Below are 23,604 nucleotides of genomic sequence, written 5' to 3'. Positions count from 1 at the left end.
AAGGAAAGTAGGATATTGGCTTCTTGGGATTAGATGGACAAGTATATTGTAAATCTTTGTATTGGGAAGTTTTATAGACTGAATATTCTATAGCAATTCAATGACATCTACACCTTGCATACAATTTTCGAAATTTAGGGGATTATATTGCAAGATTTGGTGGAGACCATGCAAGGCTAGAGGAATCAATGCATAGACTTGAGCAAATTTGGAAATCCACTAAATGTTGTGCATCAATATTGTGGTGTTTAAAGATAGAATTCATGCAATAATAAGCCACAAGAAAATAGGAAGGAAATCCTCAACTTTCCACCACAACCGTTGGATCTAGCAACCTAAATTCTGAATTTATCAAGAGCATTGGATTAGAGTATAAATCTCCTAACTTGGTAGCTGAATTTTCGAATTTTAGCAAGGAATATGAGAGTCAATTTGTGAGATTTGGCATGACTTCTTATGATTTGAATACCAAAATTAGCACCCTTCCCTCCACCTATGAATACCACACCAAAGCCTAGCATTCTCTACACTATATTTTCGAATTTTCCCTTGCTGAAAGTCTCGAAATTCAGCAGCATTCTCTACCCAAAAATCTACTCAAAACCTGTCATAGAAAAATCAAGCCGAAGTGCCGCCGAGTGTAGAGCAAGGATCGACCCATTCCCAAAGCTAAGAACCTACGTTTTTCAGCATCCAAACAATGTAAGTGGGTTGTTTTAAATGCGTAAACTTTCGGTTATATGTGTTTGAAAATTTCGGTTTTTTCATGTTCCGTTTTTAAAGATTCGGTTGAGATCCGTCTCCCGTATATACGTTTTTACGAAATTTTGGTACGTTATGTTTGGCACTGTGAGGACTCCATGAAAATGGGTGGAATTCCAACATATAGCCCTCAACGGTGGGATAGAACCGTTTTATGGCCTCGCCCCCTTAGAGGATTAAAACTTAGGGACTGACGTCAGTAAACCGTTAAAGGTGAAAAATCGCAGTGTTATTACGTTATGGAATTTACGTTACGATTATGAAAAGCATGTTGTACGTTTATGATATGTTTTGAAAATGTTATAAAATTGTTATGTTTTGTTCAAAGTGCCCACCATTTACTGAGTATTCCCAAAATACTCACCCCGTTACTCTCCCCTCCCAGTTAAGTCCGAAGAACAGGTTGAGGACGAAGAGTCCGAACAGTTTTGGGGCTGGTGAATGACAAGATTAGTAATAGGTTTTATTTCGAATTTTCTGATTTAAATGATTGTAAGACGCTTCCGTATTATTTACTATTTCGTTATTGTAAAGACGATGTTTGTTTCGTGGAAATTATGAATTATAAACTGGTTTCAGTTTAAACTGTACTACAAAGGCTTGTTGTTTTCAATTGTGTGATTGTTAAACGACGCTGGTGTCAATCCCGAGTTTCGGAGCGTGACATTTAAGTGGTATCAGAGCTGCCAGGTTCATAATCCGAGTGGAAAAGTCTATTTTCGAAAAAAAAAATCGTCTGTGGAATTTTAACTCGAGGCCGATGTTATCCCCTTCGAAACGGCCCAACGAACGAGACTCACCACCCTAAAGTCGTGAGGTAGGGGCTGAAATCGCGAAATTCCTCCGTTTAGGTCTGCGAAACGTCGTTTTTGCCGTTTTAGGAAATATTCGTAGACCCTATAACTTCTCGTAGGAAATTCGGAATTTGATTCCGTCGATTGTTCTGGAATCCTCTCGACATATGCTTCGAACCTGTATGTCAAATTCCGAACTTTCCATTTTTGAAAAAATATATATATTTATTTAAATTTCGAAAATATCATATAGATTGCATATTCTCACTTGTTATATACTGTCTATTTCGGATTCTGAGCATTTCCATTTTTTTGATTTCAGGAAATGGCTCCATCTACCCCTATGCGACCCCACACCCGTGCCCAAGCTGCCATTCGTCTGAAGGAGCTTGCCCTTCACTATCAGTCCCGTTAGATTCGACGACTTAGAGCCAGATTGAGTGAGAGGAGGAGTAAGGTCGAAACCTTAGCCGCTGAGAAAGAGGAGATTCAGGTCCACCTTAACCAGTCGATCTACCAGGGCGAGCTAGTTAGGGGTGATAACATGGACCTAAGAGATATCATAGAGCAGTGCAAATATCAGCATGGGAAGCTGCGAGAGGATACAGAGCATTGTCGCAAGGAGCTGGAGGACGAGAAACAGCAGAATGCCAAAGGTAAGAGGAGGCTGGAAAATTCGTGTGAGGCCATGAACAGCCTCGCATATGTAAACCAACGTCTGACCCAACAGCTGGAAGCTCTAAAGGACCAACTCAAGCAGAAGAAACAGTATCATCTGCAGTATCAGCAGCATTGGAACGATGAGATGGAAGTGGCTGAGGCAGAGATTCAAGGACTTAAGGCTTAGGTGACACAGCTCACAGAAGAGAACGCCCAGCTCACCCACATGGTGGAGATACTGCAAGAGGAAGAGCCGGAGGAGGAGCCGATAGAGATCGATGAGCCTATAGCTGCCATAGGAGATGGAGAGATAGATGATTAGAATTTCTTAGTTACCTTTCCTTATTAGTAGGAGTTTATCCTTCCATGTTGCTATTTTATTTTAGTCAGTACGATTTGTTTCTTTCAGTACTATTTATTGCATTCAGTTGTTCATTTACATTCAAAAATTAATAAAATTATGATTATTTATTAACATCACTCGTTGATCTATGTTCAAGTTATGTTTACTTATTAACTTCAGTTGTTCCAGCATAACTCATTTATCCAATCTTGTCGTTATGAACGTCAAATTCTTAGAAGCGTTTAACTTGTAGGAAATGGCCGGTAGACCACCAAGACAAAACTGCAACCCCCGTTATGCTAACAACAACAACAATGCCAACGAAGAAGGCAACATACCTCCACCTCAGTTCAGTCTTAATCAAGCAGACTTGATGGCCATAGACACGATTGTGGCGACAACACTGCAAGGGTTAGTGAACCCGAATGCCAATCAACCACCACCACCTCCACCGCAGCATGGAGTCAAGTTCCATTATGAATCACTGCGCAAGAACCGGTGCCCGACGTTCCAAGGGGACGCAGATCCTGAGTTAGGCCAAAACTAGTTGAAAAGCGTGGAAACTCAGATGCGACTGCTAGAAATACCCGATGCTCTTAAAGTGGATGTGATAGTACCCTTCTTTGAAGGCAAAGCAAGTAAGTGGTGGGAAGCAGTCTCCCCAGCCATGTTAACCGCCGGGCCAATCACATGGCAGCGCTTTCGAGATGCATTCCTCAAGCAGCACTTTCCAACCGAGGTCAGGTTGCAAAAGTTGAGTGAGTTTGAAAATCTAACTCAAACTCCGGATATGTCAGTGGTAGAATACACATCCAGTTAAATTCTCTGGGATCCTATACACCGACAATCATGACAGATGAAGCTCTAAAATTGCACCACTTTCAAAAAGGATTTGAACAGCAGAATACAGTCGGCTTTGGCAATCTACCAACCTGCGAACTTTTCAGACTTGATGGGCGCAGCTATCCGAGCTGAAACTGATATCCAGCGCAGAGAGAAAGAGATTAGGAACAAAAGGCCTATGAATAGTCAGTCCTCGCATAGCAGTCAGACTTTCAAGAGGCCTAACCAGTCTGGTGGACCATCTAAGGGGCCTTCACCCGCCACAAACTACCAAGCCATTAAGCCTTGCCCAACTTGCCACTTACGACACCTGGGAGAATGTCGTAGAGCCAGCGGCGTCTGCTTTGGATGCGGAAAACCAGGATACTGTATGGCAGATTGTCTAGCCGCCACCAACAAAACAACTAGACCAGGTAAATGAGACGGGTCAAGCTCAGGGGCGAATGTCAATAAACCGCGGGAGAACAAACCGAATGCCAGGGTGTTTGCCATGACGCAGGAGGAGGCAGATGATGCAAGCGATGTTGTGTCAGGTACCATATTTATTCAGCAAGTGCCTGCTTATGTGTTATTTTACTGTGGTGCCACACATTCTTTTATATCTAAGAGATTTGCTAAGAAGTTAGGACGTAAGCCCGATAAGCTAGCCAAACCTTTCCGAATAGCCACACCTACAAGTAGGGCCGTTGAAACTCACGAAATCTACCGAGACTATAGAATCAGTATCAGTAATCAGCCTTTTAGCGCCGATTTAATACAGTTGATCATGGTCGATTTTGACGTCATCTTAGGAATGGATTAGTTAGGAAGAAACAATGCGATAGTAGATTATAAGGGAAAGGAAGTTAAACTCCTAACCGCAGAGTAGAAGGAAGTTGTGTTTCTTGGTAAATCCAAGGAACGGAATTTGCTACTTTCCGCAGCTCAAGCCTAGAAAGCCATGAAATCAGGAGAGGACATCTATCTGGCTATGGTCAGTGAAATAAAAGAAGAAGTCGAACTGAATCTTGAAGACATCCCGATAGTGCGAGAGTTCCCAGATGTTTTTCCAGAAGAACTCTCAGGGACGGTTCCGGACCGCGAAGTGGAGTTCGAGATCAATCTGATTCCCTGAGCTGCACCAATCTCTAAAGCACCTTACAGAATGGCACCAGCCGAACTCAAGGAGCTAAAGGAAGAACTCCAGGAATTGCTAGATAAAAGGCAAATTCGACCGAGTATGTCCCCGTGGGGAGCTCCAGTACTATTCGCGAAAAATAAAGATGGGAGTATGAGATTGTGCATCGACTATAGAGAATTGAACAAGATCACCATCAAGAACCGGTACCCTCTATCGTGGATAGACGATCTGTTCGATCAGCTCAAAGGAGCCGCTGTCTTCTCTAAACTGGATCTGAGGACGGGTTACCACCAGTTGAAGGTCAGGGCCGAAGATATCCCCAAAACTGCTTTTCGAACCAGATATGTGCATTATGAATTCACAGTGATGCCTTTTGGTCTGACCAACGCACCGGCAGCATTCATGGATCTGATGAACAGAGTATTCAAGCCATTCTTGGATCATTGCATAGTCGTATTCATCGACGACATTCTCGTCTATTCCCCTGATGAGACCAGCCACGAAAAGCACCTTCACATTACTCTGCAAAATTTTAGAGAGAATAAGCTTTATGCTAAATTCAGCAAGTGTGAATTCTGGCTAAAGAGTGTGTCCTTCCTAGGACATGTAATTTCGAAAGCAGGAGTGTCAGTGGATCCAAAGAAAGTACAAGCAATCACAGAATGGCCGAGACCGAAGAACGCCATCGATATCAGAAGCTTTCTTGGATTGGCAGGCTACTATCGGAAGTTTGTCGAAGGGTTCTCCTCCATAGCCGTACCACTGATGAAGCTCACTCAGAAGAATTATAAGTTTATCTGGGATGAAAATTGTGAGAAGAGTTTCCAGACATTGAAATGGAAACTCGCATCCACACCAGTGTTAATATTGCCTGCAGAGAATAAGTATTTTACCATCTACAGTGAGACAACTAAGGAAGGTTTAGGATGCGTGCTCATGCAAGAAGGAAGGGTGATCACCTACGCATCAAGGCAGTTGAAACCGCACGAAGAGAACTACCCTACTCATGATCTGGAACTAGCAGTGGTTGTCTTCGCCTTAAAGATTTGGAGGCACTACCTCTATGGTGCTAAATGTGAAATCTTAACAGACCATCAGATCCTCAAGTACTTGTTCACCCAAAAGGAACTTAATATGAGGCAAAGGCGATGGATCGAACTTCTGAAATATTATGACTTGACCATAAGCTACCATCCGGGTAAAGCAAACAGGGTGGCTGATGCGCTAAGTAGGAAGGGCCCAGAAAAGGTGACTCTAGCCTCCCTCTCGGCCCAACCCATGCCTACGGGAGACCGTCAAGTTAAACCAAGATCAAGACCCGGTACTGATCAAACTTAAGGATCAAGTCAGAGAAGGAAAATCTCAAGACCACCAGATCGATGACAAGGGGCCCGACACTAATAACCTTCGCCGAGAGATAATGGCAGAGGCGCACAAGTCAAAATTCTCAGTCCATCCAAGCAGTACAAAAATGTACAGAGACCTAAAGAATAGTTTCTGGTGGAATGGCATGAAAAGAAATGTAGCTGAATTCGTCTCCAGATGTCAGGTATGCCAGCAGGTCAAAGCAGAACACCAGCGACCTGGAGGATTACTGCAACCTTTGGAAATTCCCGAATGGAAGTGGGAGCATATTTCCATGAACTTTATGGTAGGATTGCCAAAGTCTAGGCAAAGCCACGACGGTATATGGGTGATGGTAGACAGACTCACGAAGACTGCACACTTCCTACCCGTCCACATGAACTACAATCTCGACAAGTTGGCTTCACTGTACATGGACAACATCGTGAAACTGCATGGAGTGCCAGTTAGCATCTTATCTGATAGGGATGCAAGGTTGTCTCGCGCTTTTGGAAGAGATTTCAAGAGGCCATGGGAACAAAAGTGACCCTAAGTAACGCCTACCATCCGCAAACCGATGGGCAAACTGAGAGAACCATACAGACCTTAGAAGATATGCTAAGAGCATGCGCCCTGGAATTCAGTAGCAACTGGAGCATTCATCTACCCTTAATTGAGTTTGCTTACAACAACAGCTATCACAGCAGTATCGGCATGGCTCCATATGAAGCCCTTTTATGGAAGGAAATGTCGATCACCACTTTATTGGGACGAAGTGGGAGAGAAAGCCGTGGTGGGACCCGAGCTAGTACAGATGACAGTAGACAAGGTTAGAATTGTCCGAGAAAAACTCAAGGCATCTCAAGACCGACAGAAAAGCTGGGCAGATCTTAAAAGAAGGCCTGTAGAGTTTAATGTGGGCGAGAAGGCTTATGTAAAAGTCTCGCCTATGAGATGAGTTGTCAGATTCAGTAAAGCCATGAAACTGAACCCTCGATATGTTGGACCCTTAGAAATCTTGGAAAAAATGGGCACGCTAGCATGCAGGCTGGCACTGCCACCAAACATGTCGAGAATCCACAACGTGTTCCACGTATCCCAACTGAGAAGGTACATTCCAGACCCAAGTCATGTGTTGAGGTAGAACCACTCTTAATTGAAGGAAACTTGGGAGAAGAACTGAAGTACAAAGAAGTCCCCATCAGAATTGTGGACACCAAGGAACAAGTTCTTAGGCGACGTATCATTCCCTACGTCAAGGTACAGTGGTCCAACCACACAGAGCGAGAAGCAACTTGGGAAGTTGAAGAGAAGACGCGAAAGGAATATCCTTACCTATTTGGAGACCAAGTCAACCCAAGTTTCGAGGACGAAACTTCTCATGAGAAGGGAGGGATGTAAAAACCGGATTTTTATTCTTAAGCATTATAAATCATTAATTTCAAGGAAATTAGGATATTGGCTTCTTGGGATTAGATAGAAAAGTATATTGTAAATCTTTGTATTAAGAAGTTTTATAGATTGAATATTCTATAGCAAGTCAATGATATCTACACCTTGCATACAATTTTCGAAATTTAAAGGATTATATTGCAAGATTTGGTGGAGACCATGCAAGGCTAGAGGAATCAATGCATAGACTTAAGCAAATTTGGAAATCCACTAAATGTTGTGCATCAATATTGTGGTGTTTAAAGATAGAATTCATGCAATAATAAGCCACAAGAAAATAGGAAGGAAATCCTCAACTTTCCACCACAACCGTTGGATCTAGCAACCTAAATTCTGAATTTATCAAGAGCATTGGATTAGAGTATAAATCTCCTAACTTGGTAGCTGAATTTTCGAATTTTAGCAAGGAATATGAGAGTCAATTTGTGAGATTTGGCATGACTTTTTATGATTTGAATACCAAAATTAGAACCCTTCCCTCCACCTATGAATACCACACCAAATCCTAGCATTCTCTACACTATATTTTCGAATTTTCCCTTGCTGAAAGTCTCGAAATTCAGCAGCATTCTCTACCCAAAAATCTACTCAAAACCTGTCATAGAAAAATCAAGCCGAAGTGCCGCCGAGTGTAGAGCAAGGATCGACCCATTCCCAAAGCTAAGAACCTACGTTTTTCAGCATCCAAACACTGTAAGTGGGTTGTTTTAAATGCGTAAACTTTCGGTTTTATGTGTATGAAAATTTCGGTTTTTGCATGTTCCGTTTTTAAAGATTCGGTCGAGATCCGTCTCCCGTATATACGTTTTTACGAAATTTTGGTACGTTATGTTTGGCACTGTGAGGACTCCCTGAAAATGGGTGGAATTCCAACATATGGCCCTCAAAGGTGGGATAGAACCGTTTTATGGCCTCGCCCCCTTAGAGGATTAAAACTTAGGGACTGACGTCAGTAAACCGTTAAAGGTGAAAAATCGCAGTGTTATTACGTTATGGAATTTACGTTACGATTATGAAAAGCATGCTGTACGTTTATGATATGTTTCGAAAATGTTATAAAATTGTTATGTTTTGTTCAAAGTGCCCACCATTTACTGAGTATTCCCAAAATACTCACCCCCTTACTCTCCCCTCCCAGATAAGTCCGAAGAACAGGTTGAGGACGAAGAGTCCAAACAGTTTTGGGGCTGGTGAATCACAAGATTAGTAATAGGTTTTATTTCGTATTTTCTGATTTAAATGATTGTAAGACGCTTCCATATTATTTACTATTTCGTTATTGTAAAGACGATGTTTGTTTCGTGGAAATTATGAATTATAAACTGGTTTCGGTTTAAACTGTACTACAAAGGCTTGTTGTTTTCAATTGTATGATTGTTAAACGACGCCGGTGTCCATCCTGAGTTTCGGGGCGTGACATGCATGGCTCGGCCAAGGCTTGACCAAGGCTGGGTTGGGATGTGGTTGGGTGTGTGGAGGAGTCCTAGCCACGCTATGACTCAAGCTCGACGGCCAGGAAAGAGCCTATGCACGATGGGACTCTTCCCAAGCTTACCCGAGAGAACAACAGCTTAAGGAGGGATCGCGGCTAGGGCCAGGGGCCAGGCTACGTCTATTATGGTCCTGAGGGGGGGGGGGATGGGTTCACGAGGGGCTGGGTTCGGTTGTGGCTCGAGGGAAGGGTTCTAGCTAGATTTACGTAGAGTCCTAGTTTGTTCTACTAGGTCGCGCGGCTCGGGTTTTTCGTTCAGAGGGCTGCAGCGAGTTAGGGTTGGTCCAGAGAGTCCAGGAGGGCTCCTGGAGGGGCTGGCTCGGGCACAGTTCGTAGAAAACATGAGGTGGCTTGAGGGTTTGTGTCAAGGGTTCGAAAATATGGGTTTTACGGGCTAAGGGTTAGAACATGGTTCACGGGGTGTCGAATCATGGTTCACGAGGGTAAATTAATATAAAAATTCTAGGTTTAAAATTTGAGAATTTTATATTAAAGTTTGAAATTAATTCGGGACTAAAACGCATACGAATTAATAATTACGAAATAAATGAAAAGCAATGAATTTAAGCTAAATAAAATATCAAAAATTTATTTAAGCTTAATAAGTATTTGGGATGGTCTAGTGTCAACGAAAGTAAGAAAAAATTAAAATCGAGAAATTTTACGTCTATGGGTAAAACAGTCATTTTACACCTGAAAAATAGTAAATGTCATGGCAGTGCCCTGAATGCTGTAATATATGATAAAATGATTATTTTGAATGTTTAAAAAAATTTATGATAAAAATTTGAAACTAAAAGATATGTTGCATGCTTTGTTTTAAAAGGAAAATGATAATTTAATGCATGGTTTTTATAAGTGATGAATATACGAAACGTTGGAGGAGGTGAAGTAATTGTGGCTATTATGATGTTAGATGATATGAATGGGGATATCATGAGGGAGAAGGCCCTAGAGGGAGCCGTCTATAGGAGAAGGCCCAAAGAGAGCCCGACGATCGTATTCCATATGATGATGATAGGCCAAGGCCCAGTCGACGGGTAAAGTGTCACTGATGTCCTCGATGCCCAGTACTGTGGTTATATAAAGATGGATCCATCGACCCTATGAAGAAAAGAAAGTTACAATTAACGATCTGAATTCAATAAAATGAAAAAAGTTTATGTTTATGCAAGCTCATGAAAATCTATTTTAAGTAAAAGTATTTTCACTGTTGCGTGCGATTGTAAAAATACACATATTTCCACTGGAAAATACACATTTTTAAATAATAGTAATCAACTAACAGGTAAAAATACTGCAGTTAGAAAAATGACAAATCGTCTAACCTAGACTTACGTTTTAAAATAATGCAAGTATGAAACGTGTAAAAATCCTAACAAACGTCAACAGGTAAAACGAATGCGTATAAAATATCATTTCCACTCTTAACTCAAAACATGATGTGCAAAAATACGGTCCTCGAGTTCGCGTGCACACATCCAACTCCGCCTACTCAGTCTTCCGCACCTCCAATCTCCTGATCAATATGCTCATCGGCATCATTCATACCTAGTGAGTCTAAAGACTCAACACACATGTAATGTCATAACAAATACATATACATAGCACGTAACAGTGAAAAGTACCGTAATAAAAATACGTTTCATGATCTTAAAATGATGTAATCTTATTCATGACCTTTCAAAGCATACACATTTTCATAATGGATCTCATCATATCAACATATACGTGTTCATTTCCTTAATTCAAATTCCGTTCATTAGTTGTGACTTTCGTATCATCGTGTTAGGCGATGGATCCATCTACGTATAACTGTGACACCCGAAGACGAGACATCATCGACAGTATTACCCATCTACTGAGCCTTGACCTTACATGTCATCGGATTATCATATCTTCGTATTAGTCACAACCAACTATCATTCTTCAAAACACGTCATCGAATTCCTCACTTAATAAAATCATTCATATACGTAAATTTTTCTTAAAATCAAGTATGCAACGTATTTTCATATTTACATAAAAACTCATATTCGTGATAACACAAACATTTAAAACATGTCAAATCATTTTTAGGGCGCTCTCGGGACTAAAAATTCGACCCGAATGCAAAATGACCATTTTGCCCCTGGAAACCCTAATTGACCTCTAAATTTCGACCCGAAGACAACCAAACTCCTCAAAACACCTCAAAACACATTTATAAGCAATTCTTATAAGTAAACTCGAGCCCGTTTTAAAACCCTTTAAGATTCGTTTTAAAACTTGGACCACGGTCCGGGTCTTAACCCGAATCGACCCGAAACTTAACCAAATTTTTCTCAACTTAAACCGAGACTTGAACCTACACAACCAGCGTCTAAACCACTCATTCCAGACCACTGAGGACCTACGAATCATGCCTGGAAGTTGCTGGAAATTTCCAGCACGTTACAACATACAAACCCTAATGCATTAAACCTTCAAACTTTCCACTCTAGGCCCTACCAACCCGAAGCGTCCTTGAACCAACCCTTCTTAACCCACCTTTGGACCCATCTAGACCGACCTAACCCCAGATCACAGCCCCATGCATGCTGCAAGACGAAAAAACTTGCTAGCCCTTAAACACGCCCCAACCGAGACCAACCTTTACACTTCTCGTCCAATCGGCATCATGACTCTGTCGAGCAGCGTTCGAGCCCTCCTAGGCCACATCTCAGACCCACCAGGGTCTGGTCCAAGGATAGGAATGGCCCTTGCACAGCCAGCACACCACAAACGTTCGATCTAGTCATATAGCCGCTAGGTTTCCCTACAAAAATTATCGGCCCTCATATAAACCGACCAAGCCATGACTACAGCACTTAATCCTCATCATTCACGACATTATCAGCTCTCTAGCGACCCAAGTAGGCAGCCCCTTTACACAAGGACAACAAAAAACGTGAGTTTGTACAAAAAAGTATGCATATATCATGTCAAACCTTGAAAAAATGATACCACAAGATAAATCAAAGCATTCTCCATGAAACTACATATACATAAGCACATAAATGGTGTAAATTATGAGAAAAAGAGATACATGGTGTGCCTTAGCGTTTAACCAATCGAAACATGCACCGGAGGGCGGGGAAGAATTTTTCTTGAAAACTTGAGGGAAACCGAGATGGTTGTTGAATAAGTTTCGAAAACTGATGTTGCTGCTATGGGGAGGGCGGCCGAGAGGTAGGCTAGGGTTAGGGTTAGAGTGTGGAGTGTTTAAATGGCATACTTAAGCACTAATGTGCACTTAAATAAAAATTAAAGGGATTAAAAGGATTTTGTGCCCGTCAAGCAATAAAATAAACCTATCGAGCCCAATAAAACTCCCGAAAAATATTACGTTTTGGTACATTTTTGAAAATATTGTCCGAACCAAGGCCCATTTTCGAAAATGTCACCTAAATACACCATGTATTAAATAATTAAAAATAATTATTTAATAAAAATATTTTTCCTAATTATCCTCGGTCTTCGTTCTTCGTTCTTCGTTCGAGCGCGAAATGCAACTTAAAGCCCTAATGCATGAAATCTTAACAAAAAAATGAATAAACACCTATTCATGCAATAATCATGAATTAAATGAATAAAAATCATTAAATACATATTTTAACTAAAAACCCTAGATTACATGCAGTCAGGTTACACAGTTCGAATTTCCTGGTCCTTACATTAATTGTACTCAATATGCTTATAAGTTAATATGAAATATTAAAATAGATGTCATAAGAGTCGGTAAAAAGATGATTTATTGTCAAAAATATTATTATCGTAAATTGCAAATAAATGACAACATTCAATCAATATTTTTTTATCAGTACATCAACACTTTTGTATGTTGGTAAATTGTTATAATAATATGCATTTTATATGCTATCATGTATAAGTGTCTGATAAATTAAAGGTGACTAGGAAAGTAGAAATATCTGGTATCAATGATTGCCAATTTACATAAAAGAAAATAATAGTCAACACCATTGTAATTAAAAAGTTGTAGATCATTGATGGCTCAAAAAAATGTAATAATTGAATAATCCAATATATTATATGCATTTGTTGAGAGAGATGACAAATAACAAAAGAAAATTCTAAGGACCTTGTATCGTATTATCAATCATATTTTGATTCTCGATAATTCATGAAATTGTCATATTATTAAGTGTATGAAGTATATAACTTACAATGAAAGTGAGAAAATATGTTGTGATAATGAAAGATTGTATTAGTAATTGATTTGTACTTGAAAAGTGTGGGGACCCGGACGCTAATTCATTCCTTAATTGTCTTTAGGAATATTTAATCAATTATAATAAACCTGGTCTAAAATTTTTTTTTATAATGCGGAACGTAGTGACATAAAACATATATATATACATCTCAGTATATAAAAGTACAAATCCTGTATCACATACATTTATTCAACTAAGGTTTAACATCTAATGTCAAGTGTCCAACCATATCTTTAATCCAAGTCCGGAATCTCCACTCTAATCACGATCTCTCTTCATCTCCTCAACCCTGAACCTGTCCCACCTGTTGTCATGTACACAAACAGACAAGACAACAGCCGGATAACTCCGTTGAGAATAAATCCCAGTATAAATCAACGAAACATGCAATCATATGATAAACTTAAAAGCATGGACAGATAACAGCAATATATATCAAAAGCTGAAATATAATCAATATCAAACTGTCGACAATACTCGTAATTCCACGACTCAGACTAGACTCAATTCTAGCCTAGGGATCCCGGTTTCCAGACATTGGCATTCCATATCAACCAGCAGTAATAGAAAAGACTCCAGTTCTATCCACGTTGATATGGCATCGATCACCAGTAATAGAAGAAGCTCTAATTCTATCCACATCGGTATAGTATCGATCACGAGTAATAGAAGAAACTTCGATTCTATCCACATCGATATGACATCGATCACCAGTAATAGAAAAGTTATAATTCTATCCACATCGATACGGTACCGATCACCAGTAATAGAAAAAGCTCTAATTCTATCCACATCGATAACCAATCCTCTGGTGACAGACTATGGCACTATTGCCAATAAACTATCTTATGACATCGTGCAATGTGCCCGTGGCGATCCCACCACTAACATGCACTTCTGTCATAAGATTACTCTTCTAATACCTGCTATCTATAAATCAAGAGAACAAGTACATCAATCAAATCAATGCAATATCAATGCAATAAAGTAAAGTATGTGATTTAGGGAAACTCAAGTCTAAACCGACTCAAGTCGATCTCTCAATACACATTGACTTAAGCCTTTATCTCCCCGCTCTGTCGAAGACGAAGTCCTGAATTCAACCATGTCCATTCTCAATCTGGTAATAACAATACCGAACAGACACAATATCAATAAATAACTCAATTCAGAACTTGTTCTGATCAATACTCCGATCAAAACATAATCTAATCAATATCGACGATATCACGATATAATCGAAATAATTACTGAATCTGATAAATATCAAATTACGGATTTTTCGACGACATAATAATACAATCTCGATAACCCTGTCAGTTTCAACATCACAGACATAATACCAGAACTCATAATCAATATCAGTACAATTCATAATCTCAGTCACAGTATAAATCTGATATCGCATCTCAGTCAAATCGATTCCGAAAATCATAATAATTACAGAAACAGTCTGTTCTTCGACCTGACTTCAAATATACAATTTCTACTGTATCAGAAACACCATATATGATCTATATTCGATTCTGACAATATCATAATTTCAAATCATGTCTAAACGTAACAAAACTTACGTCCAGTTGTTTCTGTCGTCGCTAGGAACACGCTACCGTACTCGGATTCAAAATCAGACAGACGGAATTTGCGTGACGTTCAATTTTCGCACATTAGAGACTTGAAGCTTCAGTTCCTCTTTTCTTAAGTTTTCTGAATAATTACGTTGCTTACATATATATATATACACGTCGCACGGTGAGGCCAAATGGCTTGTTCTTGTTCTGCATGACTGGCGCATAGGCGCGCACAATTCCGCGCATATGCGCCGGAGGCTTTATCCAAAATCTGCTACTGGAGTGCTCGCGCATATGCGCGTCTCCACACGGCGCATCTACGCGAGGCTTTCTGCACATTTGCCTTGGCTACTGGACATACCGCGCATATGCGCGCACTCACGCCGCGCATATGCGCGGGGTCTTCTGCCAAACCTGCGCATATGTGCGCACCCGATCGCGCATATGCGCGAATGGCACCTCGCGCGCACTCACGCCGCGCATATGCGCGGGGTCTTCTGCCAAACCTGCGCATATGTGCGCACCCGATCGCGCATATGCGCGAATGGCACCTCCCTCGCACATATTTCACGTCTTTTCTCGCCTTTTCCGGTCTAATGCTTTTCGTCTACAATTACCTTGATTACTCAATAAATCATTTCAGATTAATCTCGGATTACGTTAAATATACCCAAATCATTTCAGATTACAGTAATCAAATTCTCGGGCCTTACAAAAAGTATGCTGAACCGCAATAGAGAAGTGACACATATTACGGTTTCTAGCATAATTGTTTGGGTATTATTTCAAATGAGATGAAACTAATTTTATTAGAAAGCTAATACTTAGCAAATAAACTTTTATGTTTTCAGTTTTGTCCAAATCCATTTGAAAATAGGGGCAAAATCACCCTTAAATGTGTCGTGTGTATTGAAATTCTGCACTGACACATTTTAGGAGAATGTGCATAACATTCGTGTCCGATGTCCAAATTGAGTGAGCTCAGCGGCAAATGAAAGTCAATACATAGATATACAATTTCACGTTGACCGCTTTGGCTAATTCAAAACCTAAAATAGTGCTTCGGACAGAACAAAGCATGCACCTGTGAAGGAAGTGGCGCACCTGCACGCGAAGGAATCTCAAACCACTTCCGGATAGAATTAGGTGCGCGGCTATGGTAGATCTCGCACACATGCGTACACCGCCTTGGCTGCACAACATTTACCGTTGATAAGAATGAGTTTTCCTATAAGCTTCTTTTAATTTCCTTTGATGTTTCGAAGGAAAAAGTTGGAATTGATGTTCTATCGTGCGAATCTACATCGAAACTCAAAAAAAATTATATATCTAGAATCCTCGTGTTGAGAGTGTTCTTTTGAGAGCTACAATGAACTGGGAAGGAAGAATTTAGGTATGTTGCGATCGAGTAACATACGGCATGTATCTGTGTCATATGATATATGCTTGATTGATTTGACTGAAAATATATGTGTCTGTATGCCTTATTGGTTGAGTTTATGTGCCATACATGGCATTCATGATTGATTGATCGATGTATAAAATAAATATTTTGTTAACACACATCATTTTACACATACATCTATACATGAAATTCACGTTGAGCTATGATCATTAGATACCTTTATATCATTGGATTTTGATTCTAGGGTTTTGAGCACGATGCTATGTTTGGCATTATGTGGTCCTTAAAAACATAGTCATTCGTGGCCCCTATGATTGATTAGTTGAGATTTGGGATTTGATGGCGCTTTGCCGACGCTATCTTACATATATTCCCTTATACTTGACTGAGGCTGGTGTGCCAGCTCGAGCATTGATTTGATAACGATTCGATTGGTTCCGATACATGCTCAGTGGATGGGCATTTGACATGATGTCTCCACGACATGCATGCATTGAATATCATAAATTATTGTGTGGTTACATGTTGTATTTATTATGGATGTTTAATACGAAGCATTTGCTCACCCTCGAGAGGGCTGTTGTTGTCTTTGTGTGTAGACAATAGCGGGGGTACTCCATGTTATCAGAGGATTGAAGAGGATACTTCTGAAGGGAATCACATCTGGGTTGAGATTGAGTGGTCTATCCCCGTATATTTGTATCTGTATACCGTAGCATGTTCCGGGGATATGAGTTGTTTGTATGTAGTTGGTTTCAGTCATGTGTGGGCTTATTTTATGTTGTGATGTGTTTAGACGAGACTTTATTATATACTATTTTAATATTATAATTAGAGTTGGCACATTTTGGGCTTATTGTAAAGAAACTGTTTCCTCGTTCTCCGTTGTAATTAATTAACTCTAATCAAATTACATTGTAACAACGATTAAAAGTTTACAGTCCCACAAAAAACATTATGATAAAAAAAACATAGGAGAAAAATTGAATAATCAAAATCTTTTTTAAAAAATTAAACAAATATGTTTTTTTAATCTAAATCAGTTACATATCAGTAATTAACATGAATTGTTAAAATTTACAATGTTATTATTTTTATCTTTTGTTGAGTTAACTAAATTTGTTTTGAATTTTAATTATTTCAACATATGTTTTTCACGTGCAACACACGAGCATTATATCTAGTATTGTAGTGACCCGTTCCAGAATCACCTAATTAACAATAATCAGAGATAACAGCGGAAAAGTCAACAAAAATAGTTATACAACCCAATCGAAATCGAAGTCTAGACTAACTCAAAATGAAATATCCAATACAACCATATCGAATCAAAACAATACCGATAAACCAACCAGCTACTCAACGTCCTCCTCCTGCTCCTCCTGAGCTGTCCAACCTGAAGCCTGCCCCGTGGGAATGGGGTGTCCAAGAATAAACAAAACCGAGGACGTGAGCGATAAGAACGCCCAGTACAAAAGTATGAGTATACAGACCTATATGAAATGCACATGCTATGATCATGATACCGGGGTAGTCAAGAAACAGGAATCACAAAAGGATCTCAACAATGCTCAGTCTAGAGGCGCCAAGTGGATAGTGCCGCGCGGTACACCTCTGGGTCACTGCATCCACTACAAGACAGACGTGGACCTAAAATGTCCCGGACCACCGAAGCCCTCCCGACCCGTCGGCCACTGTGTACTCTCGGTGTCCATGCGTCCACAAGACAGGGCTGAGCGGCCCCAAGATATAGCTTATCTCGAAAGAGATACAGCTCAACAGTAAAGGCTATCTCGAAGAAGATACGGCTCAACATGAAATGCAACGTGCAGTAATAAACGTGACATAATAGCATGCATCATATGACATATATCAATGCACCACATAATCATGCAACACATATAAGAATGTATACTCAACCAGGATATCTCGGATAGTACTTTCGTACCTCTATCACAGCAAGCCTAGCCTTACGCAACACCGCTAATCAGGTCTAGAACAAGCCTACGCATCAAAAGCATACTCAATCAATACTACCATGCTATACTAGCAAAACCAGTACTCCCTAGTACTACCAAAGGTTTAGGGTTTACCTTCGTCCGTCGACAGCCCTTTGATGTCGATTGCCTCGTAACTCAGACGTCGCTACGCTACCACTCCTGGCAGCTCCTGGCTATCGCTCGACCAACAACTACCCTAGAACCTTCCAAACTCTCCAAAATGAGAGAAAACTCAAGAAATTGGCAAGTCAAAAATGAGAAATCCGAGCACTATTTATAGGCCATGTTCGGATCCTCCGAACAACACTTCGGAACGTCCGAACGCTACGTGTCCATTGGCTCTTGACAGCTCATGATCGGATCCTCCGATCATACACTTCGGACCGTCCGAACATGCACGTGTCCAGCTGCTCTTGACACCTCATGATCGGATCCACCGAACCTACACTTCGGAACGTCCGAACTCCCACGTGTCGATCAACTCTTGACACCTAATGATCGGATCCACCGAACTCACTTCGGACCTTCCGACCTCTTCGGTGCTTCCGAACCATCTTCGGTCCGTCCGATCATGACTCGGTCAAAACTACACCTTAAACCTTCTTAATCACCATTACTTCGTTAATTACCCAATTTGGAATTCGGGCTACTACATTCTCCCCCCCTTAAAAAGATTTCGTCCTCGAAATCAGGCTTAGAGAATGAACAAAACGAAAATAACAACATCGTTACCCTCAAAATCTAAGGGACAACCCATCACTAGACGCTTCGCTAACACCGAATGACCCATCGGAGTAGAAACGGAAAGAATGACGTCTACGATCGTCCTGGTCACCCCAACGACCTACACTCCCCTGACTACTCTCATCACCAAAGTGGTCAGCCATTGCTACAACATAGAATGGGGAAACTAGTAAATTGGTCAACGGAAATCCCAAAACAGAATCTATATCCCAAAATCGTATGCATGCTCTGATACCATAAATGTAGTGACCCGTTCCAGAATCACCTACTAATCAAAAACTAAGCATGCAATTAACCTAATTAACAATAATCAGAGATAAGAGCGGAAAAGTCAACAAAAATAGTTATACAACCCAATCGAAATCGAAGTCTAGACTAACTCAAAATGAAATATCCAATACAACCATATCGAATCAAAACAATACCGATAAACCAACCAGCTACTCAACGTCCTCCTCCTGCTCCTCCTGAGCTGTCCAACCTGAAGCCTGCCCCGTGGGAATGGGGTGTCCAAGAATAAACAAAACCGAGGACGTGAGCGATAAGAACGCCCAGTACAAAAGTATGAGTATACAGACCTATATGAAATGCACATGCTATGATCATGATACCGGGGTAGTCAAGAACAGGAATCACAAAAGGATCTCAACAATGCTCAGTCTAGAGGCGCCAAGTGGATAGTGCCGCGCGGTACACCTCTGGGTCACTGCATCCACTACAAGACAGACGTGGACCTAAAATGTCCCGGACCACCGAAGCCCTCCCGACCCGTCGGCCACTGTGTACTCTCGGTGTCCATGCGTCCACAAGACAGGGCTGAGCGGCCCCAAGATATAGCTTATCTCGAAAGAGATACAGCTCAACAGTAAAGGCTATCTCGAAGAAGATACGGCTCAACATGAAATGCAACGTGCAGTAATAAACGTGACATAATAGCATGCATCATATGACATATATCAATGCACCACATAATCATGCAACACATATAAGAATGTATACTCAACCAGGATATCTCGGATAGTACTTTCGTACCTCTATCACAGCAAGCCTAGCCTTACGCAACACCGCTAATCAGGTCTAGAACAAGCCTACGCATCAAAAGCATACTCAATCAATACTACCATGCTATACTAGCAAAACCAGTACTCCCTAGTACTACCAAAGGTTTAGGGTTTACCTTCGTCCGTCGACAGCCCTTTGATGTCGATTGCCTCGTAACTCAGACGTCGCTACGCTACCACTCCTGGCAGCTCCTGGCTATCGCTCGACCAACAACTACCCTAGAACCTTCCAAACTCTCCAAAATGAGAGAAAACTCAAGAAATTGGCAAGTCAAAAATGAGAAATCCGAGCACTATTTATAGGCCATGTTCGGATCCTCCGAACAACACTTCGGAACGTCCGAACGCTACGTGTCCATTGGCTCTTGACAGCTCATGATCGGATCCTCCGATCATACACTTCGGACCGTCCGAACATGCACGTGTCCAGCTGCTCTTGACACCTCATGATCGGATCCACCGAACCTACACTTCGGAACGTCCGAACTCCCACGTGTCGATCAACTCTTGACACCTAATGATCGGATCCACCGAACTCACTTCGGACCTTCCGACCTCTTCGGTGCTTCCGAACCATCTTCGGTCCGTCCGATCATGACTCGGTCAAAACTACACCTTAAACCTTCTTAATCACCATTACTCCGTTAATTACCCAATTTGGAATTCGGGCTACTACAAGTATAAATTAAAAAAAAAAGTGCACACTTTTTATGACATATAATAATAGTTGTGATATCAGATTAGTTTTTAAAGCTTCTCAAAATATAAGTAAATATACAATTCATTTTATAGATTATTGATACAAATTATGTGTCCATGCACATCACATTCCCAGATGGGGTATTTTGTAATCGTGTCTGTTGTCACATCTATGCTTAATTAAGTCGATTTATTCGTTGTCTCATTCTTCTTTTTCGCGCAACCTCAATCTGTGTGCTCAATATATGATAGTATTGGAGCAAGATTATCAGTACTAGTAAGATTTCTGGTGATAATAGTTTTCCTTTTATCGTACCCCATTAGAAAGCTTCTGGATTTGTTGCCTGGGAAGAGCCATTCTGCTTTACTGAGGCGTGCTGAGTGGAAAACCTTGGTTGACATGCGTGGAAATGATGTTTGTTTAAATTGATTTTAATAATATGGGAAATATCATATTTACAGACAACTTCCTCTCAAGAACATATATATGTGATAAAAAATTGAAGATAAAATAATGGAACACATGATTTCCATAGACACATATAGGATCATACTCCGTTATTTACCAATCTACATATGATGATTACAACTCAAATATTTTACACTAAACAGCAGTACAAAATCTATGTTTCAATAATCGAACCACACAATTAGTCACTCCGGGGGGTGAGGGTATAGCAGAAACAACTGCTAACAACAAAACCCAATATGAACATGATCGGAATACAGATAATAAGTTTTGAGTATTGACTTGCTTCACTAATGGCGGCATAAGCGAATGTGGATCTGTTGGAGCCATAGTTCCCCAACATGTTTAAATTATGTATGACCCCATATTAATTTCTATAGCCATTTTTGGATATAATGAATCTCTGATGTCAGGCTGGAAAGGGAGGAGAATTAACCCTGATGAAACAACCATCATTTCTGGAGCTTTGGATTTGACTGAGAAAACTGCTAGAGATGCGATGACACCTTTGTCTAGAGTTTTTTCACTTGATCTTAATGCTAAACTTGACAAGTATCCAGCAATCTCTCTGCTCTTTTCTCCATCCGAAGTTTACATTCTTGTATTTCTACGAATATATTTGTCCTCTGTGATACTATGGATCTGCAGGTAATAAGCAAAGGCCACAGTTGTATACAAGTATACTTGGTTTCTCCAACAAACATTGTTGGCCTTGTTCTGGTAAGCAAAACCAAGCAGTCTTAAGTCGAACCGATGAAAAAAGATTATTACCTTGGAAAAAACGCTTTTCTCTAATAGGCACACGTTATTAGTATTTCACTTGGAAAAATGGTGGGCAATTAAGTTCTTTACATTAATTTTCCTGACCACCGTGAAAGAAAATATTGATTCGTTAGAACCTAAGTTGGTTTCTATATTGTTCTTGAAACGACAATAAGTCAAGAATTTGATCAAATGTTGGCCAGAAGCCGATTTCCCCATAAAAAATCTTTACCATAAGGAGAATACCTAGGGGCTAGGTACATCATTCCAACAATTTATATTTATTTCCTTCATTAAAATTTTACTTACTAAACCGACTTCAAGACTTTCACCATATTCTATCAAACCATATAAAACTCTACTTGTTTTTTGGCGTATGACAGATTCAACAAAAGTCTACCATTGTATGTCATTTTGAACCAGTTTCAGAAAGGGCAGAGCCACATGGGTGGTGTTGTACAGAATGTTAGTCATCTCAAGGATGTAGCAGAAAGCATGCCCCCAAAATCTAACGAGTCGAAAACGAACATCAACTCCAACTTAGACATAATAATTAATGTAGAAAACTTAAGTTCCTCCCCTAGTACAGATGAAGAAGTTCTTGGTACCATTATGATGGAAGATGTTCTGGAAGAACTACTTCAGGTAAACTAATTTGACACTAAATTAAATTTTCCAAGTAGATGCTTTATTTTTTTCTCCTCAATCATATCGAAAGCTCTATGTGCTTGTATGTTTCTCAAGGGACCAATATTGGACGAAAGTACGAAACCGATGAATATGTTGACGTTCACAACAAGTAAGTTAGACTCAATCTTTAACCTCCTCCATAAAGCGTAACATAATTCATTATACTATGTACCAAAGAAAAATCCTTTAGAGTAACCACTTTTAGTTTATTAGTCACGGCTCTTTTTGTTTCCTAAAATGCTCCACCATCTCCATTTGTTTGTTTGATTTTTTTTTTTTTTTTTATCTATTTTTGGTTTGTATCTCCATTTTTTTAAAAGACTAATCCATTTACTATTGTTCCTAACCAATAACTATTTTTTTATCATACTACTATTTTAATATCTTAATGTGTTTGTTTCACTACCTAAAACACACCTCACTTTAATAATGATATCGGTTGATGTATAAAATAATACACATCATGAAACGTCCACTACTCGTTTTTCTTTAAAATATATTAAAAAAATTATTTATTCCTACATCTCGGCCGAATGCTACAATATATCTAAAAATATTTTAAATTAACCTTGTATCATTTAAAAAAAATAAAATCACTAACTTTATTTAAAAATTCAAAGTAAAGAATTCAAAACCTAAAATCGTCGAACGTTTTACCAAACCTAAACTTAGAAATATTTCAAAATAAAATTAACTCTAGCATCTTCTCAAAAACCACTCAAAAAACATCATAAAAGTCGTAAAAATATTTATCATAAACTTAAACGTAAATGCGGAAAAACTAGTGCTAGTCCTCGAGTTATGTGCACCTTCTGTCCAGCAAGATCAACCATCAAGTCCCTCAACCCTAACACTATCATGCTCACCTGCATCGATCACACATACTAAGTCTAATGACTTAGCAAACCATAATCTTGGTAACAAGTAGTATATATACAATCGATGCAACAGTGAAAATACTTTTACATAAAATAACATTTCATGAACATGCATAAACTTAACATTTTCTTTCCATCATAAATATTTTCCTTTTCATCATATATGTATATTTTTTCCTTTTCGTTGAATTCAGATCGTTAATTGTGACTTTCGTATCAGCTGAAGGTCAATGGATCCATCTATGTATTACTACAGTACTGG

At 39.9% G+C, this 23,604-nt stretch overlaps 1 long non-coding RNA gene and 1 pseudogene across 5 annotated transcripts in view; one reads left to right on the top strand and one right to left on the bottom strand.

Annotated features, from left to right (window-relative positions):
* The window catches only part of LOC140807363 (uncharacterized), a 51,966-nt gene that overhangs the window by 17,761 nt on the left and 10,601 nt on the right, over positions 1-23,604 (bottom strand). The window lies entirely within an intron of this gene.
* LOC140807782 (DUF21 domain-containing protein At5g52790-like) lies at positions 6,581-22,718 on the top strand (annotated as a pseudogene).

The sequence above is a fragment of the Primulina eburnea genome, chromosome 12 (genome assembly GCF_022965805.1).
Source record: "Primulina eburnea isolate SZY01 chromosome 12, ASM2296580v1, whole genome shotgun sequence".
Lineage (NCBI taxonomy): Eukaryota > Viridiplantae > Streptophyta > Magnoliopsida > Lamiales > Gesneriaceae > Primulina > Primulina eburnea.
This window is presented reverse-complemented; position numbering and strand designations above follow the sequence as displayed.